We start from the raw sequence: 20,474 nt of genomic DNA on the forward strand, positions 1-20,474 counted from the left end.
TTTATTTGAGCATAAGCTTTCGTGAGCTACAGCTCACTTCATCGGATGCATACTGTGGAAAGTGTAGAAGATCTTTTTATACACACAAAGCATGAAACAAAGCATATACACCCCACTCTCCTGCTGGTAATAGCTTATCTAAAGTGATCACTCTCCTTACAATGTGTATGATAATCAAGTTGGGCCATTTCCAGCACAAATCCAGCACAAATTTCCTTGTATTTTTTGTATAATTAGTGATTTTGTATAATTAGCTCTGGTAGCTACGCCCCTGAAGGTGGTTTTTTGAGAGCTCTGGGAGGGCTGTGCCACAAGCGGCAGCGCTTTACTGTTGCCAGTGAAGACAAGCCCTTACAAAAAGCAATGAAAAGACAGTGGGAGACCCTGGGATAAGGATGACGGGATTAAGGCAACTCCCCTCACCTCATTTGCATCGAAGATGGGACAGGGAGGCGTCCCCATTAGCAGACAGAATGGAGAACAGAGATTCCAAGGCAAGAACCGGAGGGAAGTCTGGGACCAGAAAAGCGGGCAAGCACCGCATGATGGGGGATCTCTGCTCCAGATGTTAATGAACCCACGCCTGCACACACCCAGCTCAGTAGTTATCAGAGCAATTCTAGTAATAAATCCTTTATTGGTATCCAAAATAGTGAAGATCCCTAATTGCATTGTGAGCTCCCTCCAAGGAACACCACCCAAAGCCAGGAATGATCAGCTTCCATTGTCTAGCCTGAACAAAACAACTTTGGTATTGTCCCTTGTTTACATATAAACAAATCTAGTGTTCTCCCTTGAACCATTGTTGTTTCTCTAGGAAAAACCCCTACCCATGTTCAAGTAAGTGTTCTGATGCCTGGATCCAAAATCTGCATAAGTTCCATTGGGACTTCATCTTCTCCTGACTGATCATGCTGGGGGCTCTGCCTGTCTCCAGCACTCCGGACCTTCAGTTACCATCACCACCTGGGACCCCCGATTGATTCTAGCTTCATGGAGTGGTGAGAACCCAGCTCTCTCTCTATCTTGGTATAGCCTTCTGACCCTGACTTATGTGATCAGTTATAGTTTTGTAAACCTGACTTTTATAATCAAATGTAAGTTAGATTTGATATTGTAACTGTTTTGTTTGTTTGGCTCCCCTACGGTTATTACCTGGCAATAAATAACTCTCATGATTAAGCTGGTTGCTTCTCTCTCTCTCTCTCCCTCTCTCTTTCTCCACCTCGTGGGGTTTTTTTTGTTTGTTTTTTGTTTTGTTTCCTCATTTGCTCTGTAGCAATGCTCCTTGTACCTAAGTGAAAGATCCCTGCAGCGCTCAAAAATCCTGTGGGGTTTGCTCATCAAGTAGGTTACTACAAGAACAATTGTAACAATGAAAGTGGGGGTAGGGACGTGCTGAACCTGGGACATAGGAGGGTGGCACTTGGAAGTGCTGCTTGACCCAGTCTGCTGAGTCCAGAGGCATATGAGGGTGGCAGATTGAAAGTGCTGCTCCACCCAGCCTGCTCAGGTGTACTCTATTCTGGTGCGGTGCCCCTGGCATATGAGGGTGGCAGCTTGGACGTGCTGCTTGACCCAGTCTGCTCAGTCCCAGGGCACATGAAGATGGCAGCTTGGAAGTGCTGCTCGACCCAGCCTGCTGAGTCCAAGGACATATAAGGGGTCAGCTTGGGAGTGCTGATTAACCCGGTCACCTCAGACACGCTCTGTTAATGTGTGTGTGTGTTCATCTGATTCTGGGGCTGGAAGAACCCAGCCCTGGGGAACCTAGGTCCTGCAGGATAACTCCATTGGGAGGGGACTTGCAGCAGGGAGTAGTACGGAGAACACAAGTGACACAAGCAGTACATTGATAGAAGTACAACCCCCCACCCAGAAGAGTAACCCTAATAAATGATCACACCCCAGAGTAACAGGCAAAGCTGGTAACAAGTGAGCCCTTTGTCAGTTGGCACCAATGGGTCTCTGTGTCACTCTGCCTTGTTCTTATAAGGTCGCTAATGAATGAGCGTTGGCATAACCTTTTAACATGAACATGGATTTTTTTTTTTCTTAAACACAGTAAAGAATTAGATGGACTTTGCAGACTGATATATATAGCAGTTCAAATTTGAACCCCTTAAATGTAACACTCTCAGTTTTCCAGGAGCAGAGCATTCTGTACAGTTTTACTATGCTCTTGCCTGTTTTCAAGATTTACATATAGGATAATAAATGAACAAAGGGTAGCTTTACAATGCATTATCCTTAGTGCTTTAAATTCAAAATGACCTGTTATGGGCAGCAGAGTGATTGGTGTAGGAAAACCTCACCCCACAGACAAATTCCTCATCACCCCCTCCCCAGATGCCGAGGCTAGAAATACCCCTGCTCTCCACAGGGGAGGCGAGGGGGCTTCCTGGGTCTGAGAGGAGCCCTAGGACCATGCGCAGTGACAGTGGTGCGAGGTGAGTGTGCTGCTGGGAGGAGTCTTCCTCTCTGGTCCCAGCCCTGGGGCAGCCGGCCTGCCCCCCAAATGCCTCATCCCGAGCCCCGCCCCACCCCAGAGCCCACACCCCTAGCCAAAGCCCTCACTCACCCGCACCCCAATCGTCTGCCCCAGCCCTGAGCCCCCTCCTGCACTGTGAACCCCTCCTCCCCAGCTCCACCTCGAAGCCCTCACCCCCACACTCCAACCCTCTGCCCGAGCTCCTCCCACACCCCAAACCTCTCATCACCAGCCCCATCCCAGAGCCCTCATATTTTTTACATTATTTTAAAATATATATATTGGCTTACAAGGCAGGCGTGGCAGTAGGGTGACCAGATGTCCCGATTTTATAGGGATAGTTCTTATATAGGCACCTATTACCCCCCACCCCCGTCCCAATTTTTTACACTTGCTATCTGATCACCCTACGTGGCGGGGGGAGGGGGGACAGGACTTGGATTTGTTCTGGGCACCACCAAAAAATATACAAACCTGCAGCTCCTGATAAGGACCACCTCCCCACTCAATAGACAACCCCAGTGCAGAGCCTGCAAAGGCAGCCCTTCTGGGGCTTACACGCCCCAAATGCTTTCCTATCCTTTCAGATGAATTGGGCTCTGTGTGTAAAAGCTCTTCCGAATAGCTGATCAGTGCCTCTCTTTCTTAATCCACAAGTTTTACACCTGTAATGAAAATATGAGTTATTAGCTTTCCTCATTAAGTCCTTCAGCAATTAGCCTACAGGATTTAAGATCCTAAAAGCTTTTAATCTGTATTAAAGAGATACAGTTCTATCATAATGCTATGGCATCCAAGCAAACTAGGAGAAAGTAGAAAAATGATGTTTTGGACTATGAGGGAAAGAACAGATCTCTTTAATCTTGCCCTTAGACTTTAGTTTAATTCAATTATATTTTGTCCCATTCCAAATAGAGTCAAAATACGACAGAATTGAATTTCTCTTTATAATCAGACCATTCTCTCACAGATCACCAATCTAAATCAGGAACAGCAGTGGTAAAAAGAGAGTTGTGTAATATTCGGACTGCATGCCAGTAAGAAACATAGGGACAACCCTTCAGCTGATGTAAAGTGAAATCAATGTAGCTAAACTGAGCTACATTGGCTGGTGATCTGGCCCACAATTTCTGAAAAATGTATGCTCCAAACTCTGTCAATGAAGAATATCTGACAAGAGATTTTCCCATATATATTAATTTTCAGCATTAACATGTTGCTATTATGTAGGGCAGATGCTTTGGAAAAATATTTTAGCATATTCCTTCAACACTGTCTATGCCCTCTGACAACTTCATGACATTGATATAAAAATGTTATGGAAACCTAGAAGCCTGTTGAAGATGCTGATTGATTTATGTTTTTATAAAACTCTTGTTCAAATGCTACAAAATACGAAGTGTAAATATGATCCTCATATGTCTCTGATATAGAGTTGTGAGGGCAAATTTTTGTCTCTTTACCAATGCCATCCCAATTATTTAAATTCAATTTCAATGGCGTAACTGAGAGCATAATGTGGCCAAGGGATCCCTAATCCATCATTATTAATGGATTATCCTTAGGCAAAGGTAAAACATTTGCAAATTTCCAAGCCAAGGGAGATATTACCCTCCAGCAAGGATGTGTTAAATATTGAACAAAGCATTCAAATTAGCACTTCTGCTCCATCTTTTATTACTCAGGTTTGAATCAACAGCCTCAAGTCCATCTGCTTTAATAATGTTAATTCTATTTAGATGCAATTGAAATTATTACTGCATGTTATTTGTTTTGAGCATCCAAAAGTGTAGTATGCACATCACAGAAACTATAGACACAAACTCTGTCTTTGAGGATGTACAATCGAAATCTGACATGGTACAATACAGGGCTGACCAACCTGAACCCTCTGCCCCCACCCAAAAAAAAAGAAAAGAAAAAAGAGCAGGTGGACAAAAGAGATAATAAAATCATAGAAATGTAGGGCTGCAAGGGACCTTGAGAGGTCATCTACTCCACCTCCTGTGCTGAGGCAGGACCAAGTATACCTAGATCACCCTAACATGTGTTTGTCTAACCTGCTGTAAAAAAACTCCCATGATGAGTATTCTACAACCTCCCTTGGTACACTATCCTTAGGGGTTTGAATGTTGTTTTCCTAATAGTTAACCTAAATCTCCCTTGCTGCAGATTAAGCCCATTATTTCTTGTCCTATCTGCAATAGACATGGAGAACAATTGATCACTGTCCTCTTTATAATAGCCTTAACATATTTGAAGACTGTTATCAGGTTCCCCTTGGTTTTCTTCTCGGTTGACTAAACATGTCCAGCTTTTTTTAATCTTTCCTCATAGGTCATGTTTTCTAAACCAGTTTTGTTTTGGACTCTCTCCAATTTTTCCACATCTTTCCTAAAGTGTGGTGCCCAGAACTGGACACAGTACTCCAGCAGAGGCCTCACCAATGCCAAGTAGAATGAAACAATTACCTCCCATGTGTGGCATATCAAATTCCTGTTAATATAGCCTAGAATATTAGCCTTTTTTGCAACTTCATCACAATATTGGCTCATTCAATTTGTGATCCGCTATAATCCCAGATCCTTTCCTGCAGTATTACTGCCTAGCCAAGCCAGTTATTTCCCATTTTGTGATTGCGTATTTAATTTTTCCTTCCTAAGTGCGGTACTTTGCACTTGTCTCTATTGAATTTCATCTTGTTAATTTCAGATCAGTTCTCCAGTTTATCAGGGTCATTTTGAATTCTAAGCCTCTTCTCCAAAATACTAGCAATCCCTCCCTGCTTGGTGTTATCTGCAAATTTTATAAGCATACTCTCTGCTCCAATATCCAAGTCATTAATGAAAATATTGAATAGTACCGGACCTAGAAGAGACCTCTGTGGGACCCCACCAGATATGGCCTCCCAGTTTAACAGGGAATCATTGATAACTACTCTTTGAGTATGATTTTTCAACCAGTTTTGCAATCGCTTTATAGTGATTTCATCTAGACCATATTTTCCCTAGGTTTCTTATGAGAATGTCCTGGGGGACGATGTCAAAAGTATTACTAAAATCAGGATGTACCTCATCTACTGCTTCCCCTATCACTAGGCTAGTAATGCTGTCAAAGAAGGAAATTAGGTTGGCTTGGCATGATTTATTCTTGATAAATATATGTTGGCTATTACATAGCACCCTATTACCCTTTAGGTCAGTGGTTCTCAAACTTATTTGATCGTGTTCCCCTTCTTTGTGTCTGTAGTAGTTCCCCCCCCCCGCCACCCAAGTACGTATATCGATTTAAAAAATCAACATGCAACTCACTCTAAATATTCAAAACAGTAAGGCATTGATTCAAAAAGAGCCAACAATCCATATAAGAGCAAAAGCAAAACTGTGATTGTTGTCAATGCTTACAAATAAATGTGCACACCTCATTGTAGCAAATGGACTAACGAACAGATGGCAATGACTTCGTATAATGCTAGGCAGGCTTACCAGAAATCTGTCAAAATGCACAGCGCCATCTGGAGTCAAATGCACAGCGCCATCTGAGGACCTGGTATGTCTGGAGGAATCAGTTTTGCTAGTTATTCTTTGCTGTGGGTAAAATGTGCCCAGTAATTTTCCCCCCTAAAGCTTCTCACGCTGCCCCCCACCCCTGAATACATTCCGTGCCCCCCTGCAGAGGAGTCTGTCCCCCAGTTTGAGAACTTCTGCTCTAAAGTGCTTACAAACTGATTGTTTAATAATTTGTTCAAGTATCTTTCCATGATTAGCTAGGTCAGTGAGGTCAGTCATCATGGGGGTGGCATTGCTTTTAGTGTTTTTAGTTCCTTCCCTCTCATATTTCATGGTGAGACAACAGAAATGAGCTTTCAGAATGGATTTGAAAGAAGCAAGGGAAGGGGCTTGGTGAACAGGTTTGGGGAAGGAGTTCTGGGCGCAAGGGGAAGAATGCTGGGTGGCCACCTCACACAATTTCATCACAGGTGTCATGATATTTGGCATTTTTTCTTAAAGCTCCACCTCCTGGAAGCTCTTGATCATGTGCGGATCTCATCATTAATTTTTTAATAAAAAATTAACTTCCTTTCTAGTTGTGGTAGACAAAACCTGACAACATGATCTGAGTGCACCCGAAAGGCTCTGAAATCAGAAAGCAAATAAAAAGAACCACAAATGTATTCTAATTTTAAAAGCTTATGTTTTTTTTAAGCTAATCTTGATATTTTGGGGGGCCTGACTCAAAATTTTTGATTGTCTGATGTTGGCAATACTGGGGATGGAAGACAGTGTGACAGACAAGGACATTTGCAGGAGCGGGAGATGAAAGGGGTATTGAGACAGATGGGATGACAATGGTGGAGGAAGGCAACATGAAAGGAGATGAAGTGTCACGGGTCTTGAAAGTAGTGTACAGGGGAAGAGAAACCATGTGCAAAGCCTTGCAAGAGGTGGAGAGAGGATTGTTGGAGCTTCTCCTTTCATTGCCTCCCATCCCATCCATTTATCCATCTACTTTCCTGGACTCTCCAAAGGGTGCTCTCCTGTGACTGATGGGACAATGATCTGCTGCTCTTCACACTGGTATCACAACTGCCAATTTTCATGCAGTAATTACGCACCCCGACTTTCACAATAGGCCAAAAATCAAGCTAATCCCATTTCAAAACAAGGTCAAAACAAGCCAGTTCCTAAGAACCCCAACACTCTATGTGTCTAGTTCCCCATGGTGTGCAGTATGGGACTGTGGTGGGCCCGCTGTGCACCCCTGACTCTCTCCCCCCCTTCCCCTGCCCCTTTCCCTGCTTACCGGGAGCCGATCAAAAAAAAAAGAAGCAACAAGCTACAACAAGCAACAAGCCAAAAACTAGCCAACAAGCAACTCACAAGCCAATTAAGCCAAAACCAAGCCCAATTTCAGTGGGTTTTTTTGCGGGTTTGGCATGTCTGCCTGGTATCCCCTCCTCTGGTCTGTACTCTGTGTGAGTGATAGTTATGGTGTGGGAGCAGGGGAGGCTGTAAGCAGTGAATACTCAGGTAGGGAATTAGCTGTCAGCTGGCCAGCCCTGCTATTTTACAGCCATTTTTAACTATTCAGTGTCCAGTGTCTAGATATTTTGTTATTTACTGCCTTATACTGGTAGCACCTAGAAGTACATTAAATTGAATGCACCAAGGTTTTTTACTTGACTTTGATAATTCTGTGTGTATTCCTTTAAGAAGGTGCTCAGTTACAGTATAATTACAATGGGATGTGGCAGTTGCTACGGTAACAAGTCTTATGAAGAGCCAAACAATTAGACATGTAAAAGCTATGGAGAGCATCCATTTGTAAATTTATTTCTGCTGTTGTGCTTCAAAAACACCTCCCCAACCTCCACCCCTGCTTAATGGCCACATTTGAAGAATTGTATTCATGACTACAGGAGCACAGTCTATAAATAGGGAGAGCGCTTGCTGACAGCTGATCTGAGTTTTTCTCTCCCTCTCTTTTTTAATTATACAACCCCTTTGTAACTAAAAGAAATGGCCACTTAAAGACAGAGAAACCTCCTTTGAGAGGTCTCTCTGTGTGAGGCCTTATTTATTATTTAGCTCGCCGTCATATTTAACACTGCAACACCCTTGGAGGATACAGTTTGTATGAAATACACTGCACAGAATCAAGCCTTTCTGCAGGAACCAGAAAATCATCCTAAACAAAATGAATTCTGTTAAGGTTAATTCCTCTGAAAATGCAACACTCGTTACTAAACCAGGTCTACACACAGACCTCTATCGGTACAACTATGTCGCTCAGGGGTGTGAAAAATCCAGACCAGCACAGTTAATATGGATTCATAAACCAGCGAACCTTCCTTCTACTGAAGAGATCACATTAACCCTTTGAATTCCTGCTCCTCTTGAAAAGGAAAAAGAATGCGCATAGCGTCTTTAAAAAATAAAGTCACAAAATATTACAGGCCTGATTCTCCTGTTATTTACAGGTTTAACACCAGTGTGAAGCCATTCACTTCTGTGGTGTGATGCCTGATTTACACTGGTGAAAGAAAGAAGAGAATCAGACCTTTTACAGGTGGTGCAGTACCTTAATGCTGAAGTTAGTTCTGTATGTTATTGGCACTGAGTCACATATTGATTTATCTGAAAAGCCTTAAGGATGAAGTATAGAAGAGCTGAAAAGAAATGAGGGACTTTTTTCATAGTCTGCGTTAAGCCTGTGGCGGTAGATAATGCATTAAGTGAAGAGTACATTTGGACACCCCTGTGCATTGCCATAACAAGGAAAATAAAATTAAAGATCTCATTATTCAGATGGCAGGACTGCAAATGTAACTCCTGGCTAAAGTGGGAAGGTACTAATGACAGGATGGGCAAGGAAATGACTTAGTGCTGAGTCAAAAGATGGGGGGGCTTTGTCTCTCAAAACTGAAGATGGAACATAAAGCTAATGCTGTAGATACATAGATACTGTTATTTATACAGAACCTAAATTTGCCCTGGCGTAGTAGTTACCTAGGCTTGGAGTCATGAATAGTGGGTGTAAAATGCTATTGTTCTGATTTGGGAGCATTTTATATCCACTTTGTCCTGGGCTAAATGACTACATAAGGTGCAAGGCAACAGCCAATCAGACCTGAATCTGTGTCTAAATACCTTTGAGGATCTGTGCCTTGGTTCTAACCCCAAGCAGCTTAGCTGTCACTAGGGCTCAATCCTGCAGCCACTTATTACAAAGCTTGCTACAGAGGGCAAAGGAGAGACTAAGAATAAATCTGCACTACAGAGACTATACCAGCATAGCTACAATGTCCTAGCTATAGCAGCATAATCCCTTAGTGTGGACACAGCCTACACTGATGGAAGAGGTTTTTCCATTGGTGCAGGAACAACACCTCCACAACAGTAGCTACGCTGATGGAAGCATTCTTCCATTGCCATAGCTGTGTCTACACTGGGAGTTCAGTTGTCACAGCTACCACAGACAGGGGTGTGTTTTTTCATACCCCTGACCAACATAGATATATCATTGCAACTTTTAAGTGTAGACCAAGCCTGAAAGTGAATGTGCGTGAGAGGGGTGAATAGATAAGGGTTTGTGAGAGGGAGTAAATGACCGCACATGTGAGGGAGTGAATGAGTGTGTGAGTGCAAGATTGAATGAATGACTGAGGCCTGGTCTACATTTAAAATTTAGGTCAACCTAGCTATGGTGCGTAGGCGCTATGCTGACCTAACCCCAGTGTAAACACAGCTAGGTTGATGAAAGAATGCGTCTGTCGACCTAGCTACCATTGCTAGGGGAGGTGGTGTTCCTACTTAGATGGAAAATCCCCTTCTCTCAGTGTAGGCTGTGTCTATGCCATTATAGTCCCCAGAGTGGCCTAAGTTTGTGAGGGAGGAAGTGGATGTGAGGGAAGGCATGGAAAGCCTGACTGGGGCCCTGTCCCTCACTGCGGGCTGTACTTATAGACACATCAAGCACTAGAAGGTTATTATATTATTTTACTTTATAGCTATCTCCAATTAGCATAATGAGGTAGGCTCCTTTCAGTGCAGTTTCAGCAACATCCCTGCAGCGCCTTTCCTCCAAAACTGCATACGAAAGACAGCTGGTTAGCAGCACATTAGGAACACTGAGAAACACTCCTCTACCGCAGTGCCACCGGAGGGGCAGATTCTCCAGTGAAATAGTTTCTAGAGTCTAGAATCTAGACATTAACCAAAGTTGCACTGAGAGCTCAGACTGATTAGTCTGTGAAGTAAGGAATTGGACTACACTATTATAAAACCTGCAATTTTTTAGAACACATGGCACACAATTGTGCTCCTAATTTGCATTCACAATTACGTAATCCTATTCCTCAGGCAGTGGGTTTGAACGCAGGACCTCTGGTTCTAGAAGTATGACATAGCTATTGTGCTCAGAGGTGAAAAATCCACACTCCTGAGCATCACAGCTATGCCAACATAACCTCCAGTATAGGCACAGCTAGGTAGATGGAAGAATGCTTCCTTTGATCTAGGTACTGTCACTCAAGTGAAGTTTCTACAGTGATGGAAAAACCCCTTCTGTCACTGTTGGAAGTGTCTACACTACGGGGCCATAGCAGCCGTAATGCCTGTAGAGTAGACTTGGCCTGAGCTGACAAACCCAGTTTTGTTAGCCATTGTTGTAAGCAGGTTCATCAACATGTATATATGGCCCAGCCACCACTAGAAGGGGACAGTGTAGGTTACAACCTAAGTGTAGGTTACAATTACGGTAGCTGAGCTCAAGTCAGGTGGAAATTTAGGGTTAAGTGGAAATCTATGTGATCTTGTATTGCTTTCAAGCAGGTAGCTCAGTGGGAGGAAGAGTCCTGGCCTGGCTGTTTGGCTCCCTTTCTGAAAACAGAGGTATATGCCACAAACTGGACCTAGTATGGGGAGGTTGCTACAGAGAACAAGCCTATGTCACCTGCTGTTTTAGATCAGTTCCAGGTCTCAGAGAAGACATACTGGACAGAGTTCCAAAATTAACTGTATTCCTTGGGAGTGCAGCCATGCACTTTTGTCCAGCTCCTGATGGACCGGGTAATCTGTTGGTTCAAACCTGGGGCCTGGATGGTTCTAATAGCTGTACTGGTATTAGAGCAGTTTGATTGAGTTAAAAGAACAGGCGGACTTGTGGCACCTTAGAGACTAACCAACTTATTAGAGCATGAGCTTTCGTGAGCTATAGCTCACTTCATCGGATGCATAGAATGGAACATATAGTAAGATATATATATATACATATAGATAAGTTGGAAGTTACCATACAAACTGTGAGAGGCTAATTAATTAAGATGAGCTATTGAGAAAAAAACTTTTGTAGTGATAATCAAGATGGCCCATTTGATTAAGTTGTCTTCTATGTTCTGGAAACCCTATTTATTGCTGGAGGCATGCATCATGCTCTGGGTGAGACCATGATGGGACTGGCTATTTTGATGGGGGGGAACAGACATATGACCAATTCAAGATAACTAGGATCATCACATCCTTCATCTCAACATTTAGGGCCTGATTCACTGCTGTTTTACTCCTACTTGATATTGGTGACCCCACTAAATAAAAGTGGTGATCATCACTTGGAATCTTTAAATAAAGATTGGCTGTCTATTCAGCAGCAAGTTACTGGCCCCAGTGATGTTCATTTATGCAGTAAGGAAGAATGATTGCCTTCACTGCAGAAATTGCAGTGTGAAATTCTATGGTTCATGTTATGCAAGAGGTCAAATATGATGATAGTGGTTCCTTCTGGCCTTAAAATCTATGAAAAACTGGAGCAACAGTAGGGTTGCCAATTCTGGTTGGCTGTATTCCTGGAGGTTTCATCACAGGACATAATATTTAATTGAATATTAATCTTTAATGCCTAGAGACTCCAGGACAATCCTGGAGGATTGGCAACCCTAAGCAATGGTGGTTAATGGCTTCTCCATTGTGTCTTTTTACTAGGATTCCTATATACTCCTCCCAGTTCTGCCACTGATTTGCTGTGTGATGTTGGGTAAATTATTTATATTTTCTGTGTCTCAGTTTACCCAGCTGAAAAATGTATGTACCACGATTTAGCCATCTGTAAGAGTGTAGTGAAAGTTACCTAATGTTTAGAAAGCACATGGAGATTGTTTAATTATTATGTGTTAAATGTACAGCATTTCAGGCTTTGAAATAATCTCATTTGACAATGTAACTGAAACAGACTGGGCACATGATCTCATTTTGTTTCTGTTACCAATTTCCAACTGTGCAAACATGTTTCATTATAGGTAAGGCTACGATTTAGTCACAGGTATTATTAGGAAAAGTAATGGGCAGGTCACGGGCAATGAACAAAACTTCACAGCCCTTGACTTGTCCATGACTTATACTAAAAATAACTGTGATTAAATCTTGGAGGGGGGCATTGGAGGGGCATGGGGGGGGCTGCTGCTGTGGGGAGCACCCAGGACCAGCGGCACCAGCTGCCTGAGCCAACAGACTGCGGCTGCTCCAGCTGGCCGGAGATTGCTGCCTCGGGCTGCAGACTATGGCTGCTCTGGCCGGCTAGCCAGGAACTGCCTGCGGCCGCAGGAGCAGTGGCTGGTGTGGCTGTCCCGTAGGCCACCTGAGCAGCTGGCCCCAGAGCCAGCTGCTCGGGTGGCCCTGGAGTCAGCCATACTGGGCCTTACAGAAGTCACTGAGGTCACAGAATCCATGACTTCCGCAACCTCCGTGACAGACACGGAGCCCTAATTATAGGTAGTGTGATTCTTGAATGGATATTCCTGGGGCCGGTTTTGTTCAACATCTTTATTAATGATCTGGATGATGGGATGGATTGCACCCTCAGCAAGTTTGCAGATGATACTAAGCTGGGAGGAGAGGTAGATATGCTGGAGGGTAGGGATAGCATCCAGGGTGACCTGGACAAATTGGAGGATTGGGCCAAAATAAATCTGTTGGGGTTCAACAAGGACAAGTGCAGAGTCCAGGAAGGAAGAATCCCATCCCATGTGGTGGCTGTCCTGTAGTACTTAACTAAAAACCTCAGCTCAGTTCACCACTACTGATCGTTATGTAGTCACCGACAGCTGTACAAAGTGGGAGTAAAATGCTACTGCAAATGGGAGTGGAGAGTTCTAAATTGACAGCATTTTACATTCAGAGGGCCAGACTGTCTCCTGTAGCTAAGCTCCATTAAGCAGGGTGTCATGAAGCCTGTTATTCAACGGGAGTTTTGTTTGAGTAAGAATTTCAGGATTTGGCTCATTATTAATAATAAGTATATAGTTACTTTAGGACAACTGCTGTGTAATGCTTAGAGAAAACTTCAGAATGATAATGTTCAAACCAGTGATGAGCAGATAGAACTTCCAAAAGCCTTGCAATATTATTTCCAGTAATCCTTGACAATACTAGTGGTATTCTGTATGTGCTGTACAAGTGACAAACACCTCGCAGGAGCCCCCCAAATCTTTCAGAGTCCAGGTGATTAGAGGTGTCAGGTATCTTTTCAAAAGTGTCTAAGTGATTTAGGAGCCTAACTCTCATTTTCAAAAGTGCCTAAGGGCCAAATATTCAATGGTATTTAGGTGCCTAAAGATGCAAACTGGCACCTAGTGGGATTTTCAAAAGTGCCTCAGTGCTTAACTCCCATTGAGTTGCACCACTTTGACTATACGGGGATAATGAAAATAGTGCACCCTTTGTGTGTAGACAAGTCCTTTCTGAAAATGAGACTTTGGCTTCTAAATCCCTTAGATGCTCTTATCTGTATTCTATGATGCACATCTGAGTTAGGAGAAACTTATTTCAAAACAAAGGTCCAAGACCCAGATCCACAAAAGGACATAGGCGTTGCAATGCTAAGCATCACAAGAGCCAACTTTTAGGTGCCTAGAGAATCACAGGAACAACACAGTGATTGGCAAGTCCTGCATTAGGTACCTAGGCTATACAATGAATGGGGAGAGATAGTTGCCATAGATTAGAACCACTGGATTTTTTTTTTTTTTTTGGCTCAGCACCAAGATTCCTGAAAAATGTTTTCTAATTAAATAACTAGGGTTGCTTCTGGGCCAAATGACTATTTAAGTATTTTGTCAAGCTGTCCTGCAGCAACTCAAGAGCATGAGTACCAGCCTTAGGTCAGACTGTTAAGAACCAGGGCACAATCCCCAAATTGGTTGTGAGTTCTGGTTCTGAGTTATATTTCACCAACCAGTTTTCAAGTGTAAACTCCTCATGCACCATAACAGCCTGAACACAGAGTCATAGACGTGAGACCCCTTCCCGCTCTTGTCACCTAGACAAACCTGCCTCTGTGATAGATGGTCCCTTACACCACAAATCACAGAAATATTCAGGTTACTCCCAGTCCAAAAGGACCAGTCACTTAACCCAGGTCAATTGCACCTTAGATCTCAAACCAAAGACAATGCTTGTAGAGACCCCCTATAATAAACTATATTGTTCTATTAATAGGAAAAGGAAATAAGTGTTAGTTACAAGGTTAAAGCCAGTAAACATACATACATAAATGAATTACAATCTTTAATTTCAACATTATAGGTTCCTTAATAAGCTCTATATGTCCGTTGGGGCTAACCCAGGCTCAGCACTGGGTTCTCTTGCCTATGCCTAGAAAACCTTGCCCCTCAGAGTCCAAACAACATAGAGGTCCACTTTCTTCTCATTAGGGGGTTTTATTCCCTTCCCCCTGGCACTTTGAGCTGCAAATCAGCTGATGGGATGAATTCACTTGCAAGGCTCATCTTCATGGAGGGGAAAAGTAAACAACATTTTTCTTCTTTACTGTTCTTCTCTATCTGGTGCTCATGGGCCTTCCTTGTCGGGCAGGACATAACACCTTCTGTTGGAGACCAGCATTTCACACTAGTTCATGTCTCTCTCTTGTCTGGTGATTTACACAGTTACAGAAGCTTGCAATGCAAACCCTCAAATATTACAATTGGGATACAGATGTTATCAGTGAAATTAATGCACACAACAACTCACTTGGCATTCACATCTAAACACTAAACAATTTTTATAATTCTAATACTTATTTTAATAGTACTAACACACAGGTGAGCCAGTCTGATCTCAGCTATATATTTGTCAGTACTCAACTGAGACTGGTAAAATGACTAGGGCTGCTTCTGGCAGGGGTGAAAGTAACATTCAACACTTACTGGTACAGGGGCTGGGTCTGGGCCCTGGAAGGGGCAGGGCCTCAGGCAGAAGGGGCGGGGCTGCGGGTCAGCCTCCCCCAGCCAGCCCATCCGCACTGCCTGGCCTGCGCTGCCCAGGGCGCCAGTGGCAATTTAAAGGGCCCGGGGTCTGGCTGCTGCCGCAGTAGCAGCAGTGGTGGCCGGAGCCCCGAGCCCTTTTAAATTGAGGCCCCAGGGCAGCTGCTCCCTTTGCCGCCCCACCCCCACCCCGTCGATGGCCCAGGGGGGCGTGAAAGGGGCAGCAACGTTAAAGCGCTGTCATGGCAGTGCTTTAATGTCAGTTGAGTACAGACTGGTATCGGTAGCCACTTTTTACCGGTATGCCTTACCGGCCCGTACCAGCTTACTTTCACCCCTGGCTTCTGGGCCCAATGACTATTTAAGATTTATCCACAGTAGAACAGTCACTGGGCTTGAGAAAGGTGGGAGACTCAGGGACCAGCCCCTGTTTCAACCACTCACTCATTATTTGGCCACAGCAGAACAGCTTCAACAGGAGAGATTGAGGGAATCCTGCATCAGACTCTCCCATACTTCAGTGGTTAGAGCACACTTTCCCCCTTTTGGCAGTTCTCTAACCACAGGGCTAAAAGTGATAAGGTGCGCACCACCACCTCCTCCAGCAGCTAGATTTTGAATGGAACCTGACCTGGTAGATGGCCTCCGCTCCAACGAGTTAGGTGGATGAACACCTATCTTCCCTCAGTTCACAAATTGTTCTGGGATCTAGGTATCTGGATGCCTAGGGGAAGGCAGCACTGCACATGCTCAGAGGCAGAAACTTAGGCACCTAGGGAACTTTTACCCTGAAAACTGAGGTGTCGAATGAGCCTACAAGGTTTAGCAAGAGTTTTGTGGATCACAGTGGAGCCTAAAACTGGGATGTATGCACAAAAACCCAAGGGTACATTTTTGTTAAATGAAAATTAAATTTTACACTTATGAACCCGCAACAAAACACAAATGACTCAGCTTGGAAAGGGCCCAGTCCCGGCCAGAACAGAGCATTCTCAGCTTCCACAGATAAGAAGATAGCCAGTAGAGATTTCTGATAATTATTATATTTACAGTAGAACCTCAGAGTTATGAACACCAGTTACGAACTGACCAGTTAACCACACATCTCATTTGTAACTGGAAGTACATAATCAGGCAGCAGCAAAGACCAAAAGAAAAAAAAAGGCAAATAGGGTACAGTACTGTGTTTAAACATAAACTACTACAAAAAATAAAGGGAAAGCAGAATTTTTCTTCTGCAGAGTAAAGTTTCAAAGCTGTATTAGGTCAATGTTCAGTTGTAAACTTTTGAAAAAACAACCATAATGCTTTGTTGAGAGTTACAAACATTTCAGAGTTACGAACAACCTACATTCCCGAGGTGTTCATAGTTCTGAGGGTCTACTGTACATCTTATAAATGAAAAAAGTAATTGACTCAAAACAATCTGTGTATATAACTAATCACGTTCCCTTTGTCCTCTCTTCCATTTTTCTTCCTATTTTTTGTTACACTCACCCACTTGTGTCTTGTCTTATAGATTGTAAGACCTTCAGAGCAGAAATTGTCTTTTACTCTGAGATTGAACAGTAATGTCTTTTACTATGTATTTGCAGAGCCCAGTCACGGCAGGAGCCTTTAGGCACTACTGTAATACTGTATAACTATCATAATAAAAATAGAATTAGTGGGAGTTGAGAACGCTCAGCACTTAGCAGAGCACCTTGCAGCAATAGGCTGCAAATGAAAACAGAATATGCTACCTTGCATGAAAGCAATGCTGAGGGTTTTCAGTGCTTCTTCTCCAGAAGAAGAATACAGAAGTGAGGCGCATGTGGGGATCTGAATATAAATACGTTGAACACAGAGGTGCAACAGACTTTAAGATGGTCTAACAGATACAGGTATCAGCCATGAACATTATAAATACTGTTCTCAGTCAATGGTTACAGAAAGACTGGGGCTGAACGCTTGGTGACAAAAGAATGAAGAGGCACAATACATTCAATCTGAAGTGAACAAAAGGAAAAAGGAATCCAGGCAGACAAAAAGGTCCAAGGTCAGTATTATTCATGGAACAGAAAGGCTGTTGTGGTTATGTTCTTCCTTTTAATAACTGGGTTGCAATAACTGGATGAAAAGAAAGTACACATTCAGAGAGAATCATCCTCTGCATACCTGTGAAGAAAAACAAAATAGGATGTTAAGATAGTTTAAGTGTATTTGGGGGACTCATTTGTAACCATTTGTAGTTAAGAGGCTAGATTCGGTCAAATTGGCACTAGGAGGTGTACATTAAAACTATCAATCAACTCCAACAATACCCTTGCATGGAACAGGGCATTCCTCTCTGGTGAAAGCAAGGAGCCTGTCAGCAGTGTTCTTCGTTGGGGGTCATCAGAGCAGGGCAGGGCAGCTTTCATTGGTACCAGAGACTCATAGGAGCTTCAGAAGTGGGAGTGTCGGGGGAGGAACTAAATCAATGAACTCCCTAACTGCCCTGGAAATGCCTCCGTCCTAGTCATCACACCCATTCTGGGGGACATACTGGCTCCTATGCCTCTCTAACCCCTAAGAAGAACTGAGATTGTGATTGCTTTGCACCACTGCAACCCTGACACTCTGCTATTGGGGCTTGTGCCAGTCGTGTAAGTGCTGCATAATGGTGGAGTGAATTGAGCCCAAGGGATTTAATTCTCTACACTGCTGATATTCTTACCTTCTAAGAACTGATCAGTCATAAATCATCAGCTGCTCATGGGAGATGGGGAAAAGCGTACGATTTCAAGTGCCGTATTTTAAAATATAGTTCTCTCTCAATTATTTATGTCTTTTAATATCAGAGATGTATCAATTTCAAATAGGTATCTGTGTTCAATTTTGTGTTCAATCGCTACCATAATCAAAAAACATTATTGTGAAATACGTAGACTCATCTCACTGCACAGGGTGTTGCATGCCTAGCTAAACTGATTCCTGCGCACCAAGATGAGAATATACCCATTACCTTGTTTTATCTGCTTGCTATATTGTTATGGCATCTTCACAATCACTTCGTTCTGAAGCTGTGTATATGCTAGAATGCAAATAAATAGTCCTCTAACAGAAGCTGTCCCAGATTTCATAGAATACCTGAGGTTTACGTTGTTTTTCCTCATTGTCTAGGCATCCTAAATTGGTACCTCACAGCCCTCTATTGTGATCCTCTTTGGCATGTGACAGTGTGCCAAATGTTCATGACAATTTGGGTATTCACAAAGCCCCATGCTGTGTCTGCCGGACACTCATTTTGTGCAAACACTGCTCTTTTTGAGCAAACAAAGCCATAGATAACAGGATCAGGGAAACAGAAGGGAGTGGGGGAAGAAGTGTATCCATCAATCTAATATTCTTTATTGAGATACTCTCTCAAAATGGTTTGCTTTTATGGCAGACTCCACAATTATAATTTTTCAGCATTTAAAGTTATTTTAGGAGAAAAAGCTCAGACTATATATATGATGTTTCAGGTTCAACCAGTGCCCTGTTTTTTAAACTATTAGTTCTCTTTAATTGTTGTATGCAGTGTTGTTGTAGCCATGTCATTCCCAGGACATTAGAGACAAGGTGGGTGAGGTAATATCTATTATTGGACCAAGTTCTGTCTACTTAGCTGTGACACACCAAGTACATTTCCCAGACCTGAGGAAAAGCTCTGTATAGCTCAAAAGCTTGTCTCTCTCACCAACAGAAGCCGGTTCAATAAAAGATATTACCTCAGTCGCCTTGTCTCTCTCATTCTCTTTAATGCAGCAACAGTGCTTTTGAACTGATGGTCTGCTAAATGCACTGGGTTGCTTTAACTGTTGGCAACTTTCAAGGGGACACCCCTGAGGCTAAAATAAGAATATAATTTAGTTTCAGTAACACAGTGCAAGTTGTAAATATGCCTATTGTTTACAAGCAAAAATATAATAGATAAATAGAAAAAACAAATAGCCTGAGCAGTCACAACAGGGTATAGACATATCATAAATTAGTGTTACGAATATTCAGTTCTTAACTGCCTACCATAGGCTTCTTTAAACCAGTTTGTGTAAAGTGATTACTGTATCAGTTCTCAGAGTAACAGCTGTGTTAGTCTGTATTCGCAAAAAGAAAAGGAGTACTTGTGGCACCTTAGAGACTAACCAATTTATTTGAGCATGAGCTTTCGTGAGCTACAGCTCACTTCATCCGATGAAGTGAGCTGTAGCTCACGAAAGCTCATGCTCAAATAAATTGGTTAGTCTCTAAGGTGCCACAAGTACTCCTTTTCTTTTTGTATCAGTTCTGTGAATAAATAAAATATCAAGTTGCAATTATTAAGCAACTTTTATTCCAGGGTCCAGAACCACTTTACAGAAGGTAGGTTTTAGAGTAGCAGCCGTGTTAGTCTGTATCTGCAAAAAGAACACATTTGTTAGTCTCTAAGGTGCCAAAAGTACTCCTTTTCTTTTATTTATTAGACCATAAGCTTTCGTGGGCTACAGCCCACTTTATCAGATACACAGAATGGAACATATAGTAAGAATATATATACATACAGATAAGCTGGAAGTTGCCATACCAACTGTGAGAGGCTAATTAGTTAAGATGAGCTATTATCAGCAGGAGAAAAAAAATTTTGTAGTGATAATCAAGATGGCCCATTTAGACAGTTGACAAGAAAATATTTACAGAAGGTAGTGAATACTGTTAGCTCCAGACACAATGGTGATTGATTAATATGTAAAGATCTGAATAAACAAACAGATATTTATGTATAGGAAACTGAGGCACAGTATGAAATAGCATAATAGTTACCATGGAGAAGAGTGCAGTGTAAAAATCCCAGCTACACTGATTGCGGTGTATGAACTTCAGGCCCAATTCTGCAAAACACCTATGCATCTAAATAACTTTAGGCATATGAGTGTCTCATTTTAAATAATTCAGATTGCTCATGTGTGTAAAGTTATTCAGTGGTTGCAGCACTGGATTTGGAAATAGATAGATACCACAGTCATTATGTGGTATAATTTATAAATGCCTAGATGCTCAGATTAGGTTAGACCTGTTTTGCAAAATTTTACTGGTGCACTCACCCAGGAAAAGTAATCTTTATTTGAAGAGTAAATGAAATATCTTTAGTTTTACCATTATGATCATCATCATAAAGGTAGAGAGAATGCTCTAGCCTCTCATGACTTTATCACAAGTCTCAGGATATTTGGCATTTTATGGCAT

General features: G+C 42.6%; 1 long non-coding RNA gene across 1 annotated transcript; it reads right to left on the bottom strand.

Annotated features, from left to right (window-relative positions):
• Positions 1–14,533: 14,533 nt before the first annotated feature.
• LOC125632586 (uncharacterized) lies at positions 14,534–20,426 on the bottom strand. Its single transcript, XR_007355363.2, has 2 exons — positions 20,052–20,426; positions 14,534–17,405 (listed from the first exon to the last, which is right to left on the bottom strand). It is a non-coding gene; the product is annotated as an uncharacterized LOC125632586 (long non-coding RNA).
• Positions 20,427–20,474: the final 48 nt, after the last annotated feature.

This window comes from Caretta caretta, chromosome 2, assembly GCF_965140235.1.
Source record: "Caretta caretta isolate rCarCar2 chromosome 2, rCarCar1.hap1, whole genome shotgun sequence".
In the NCBI taxonomy this organism is placed as follows: domain Eukaryota; kingdom Metazoa; phylum Chordata; order Testudines; family Cheloniidae; genus Caretta; species Caretta caretta.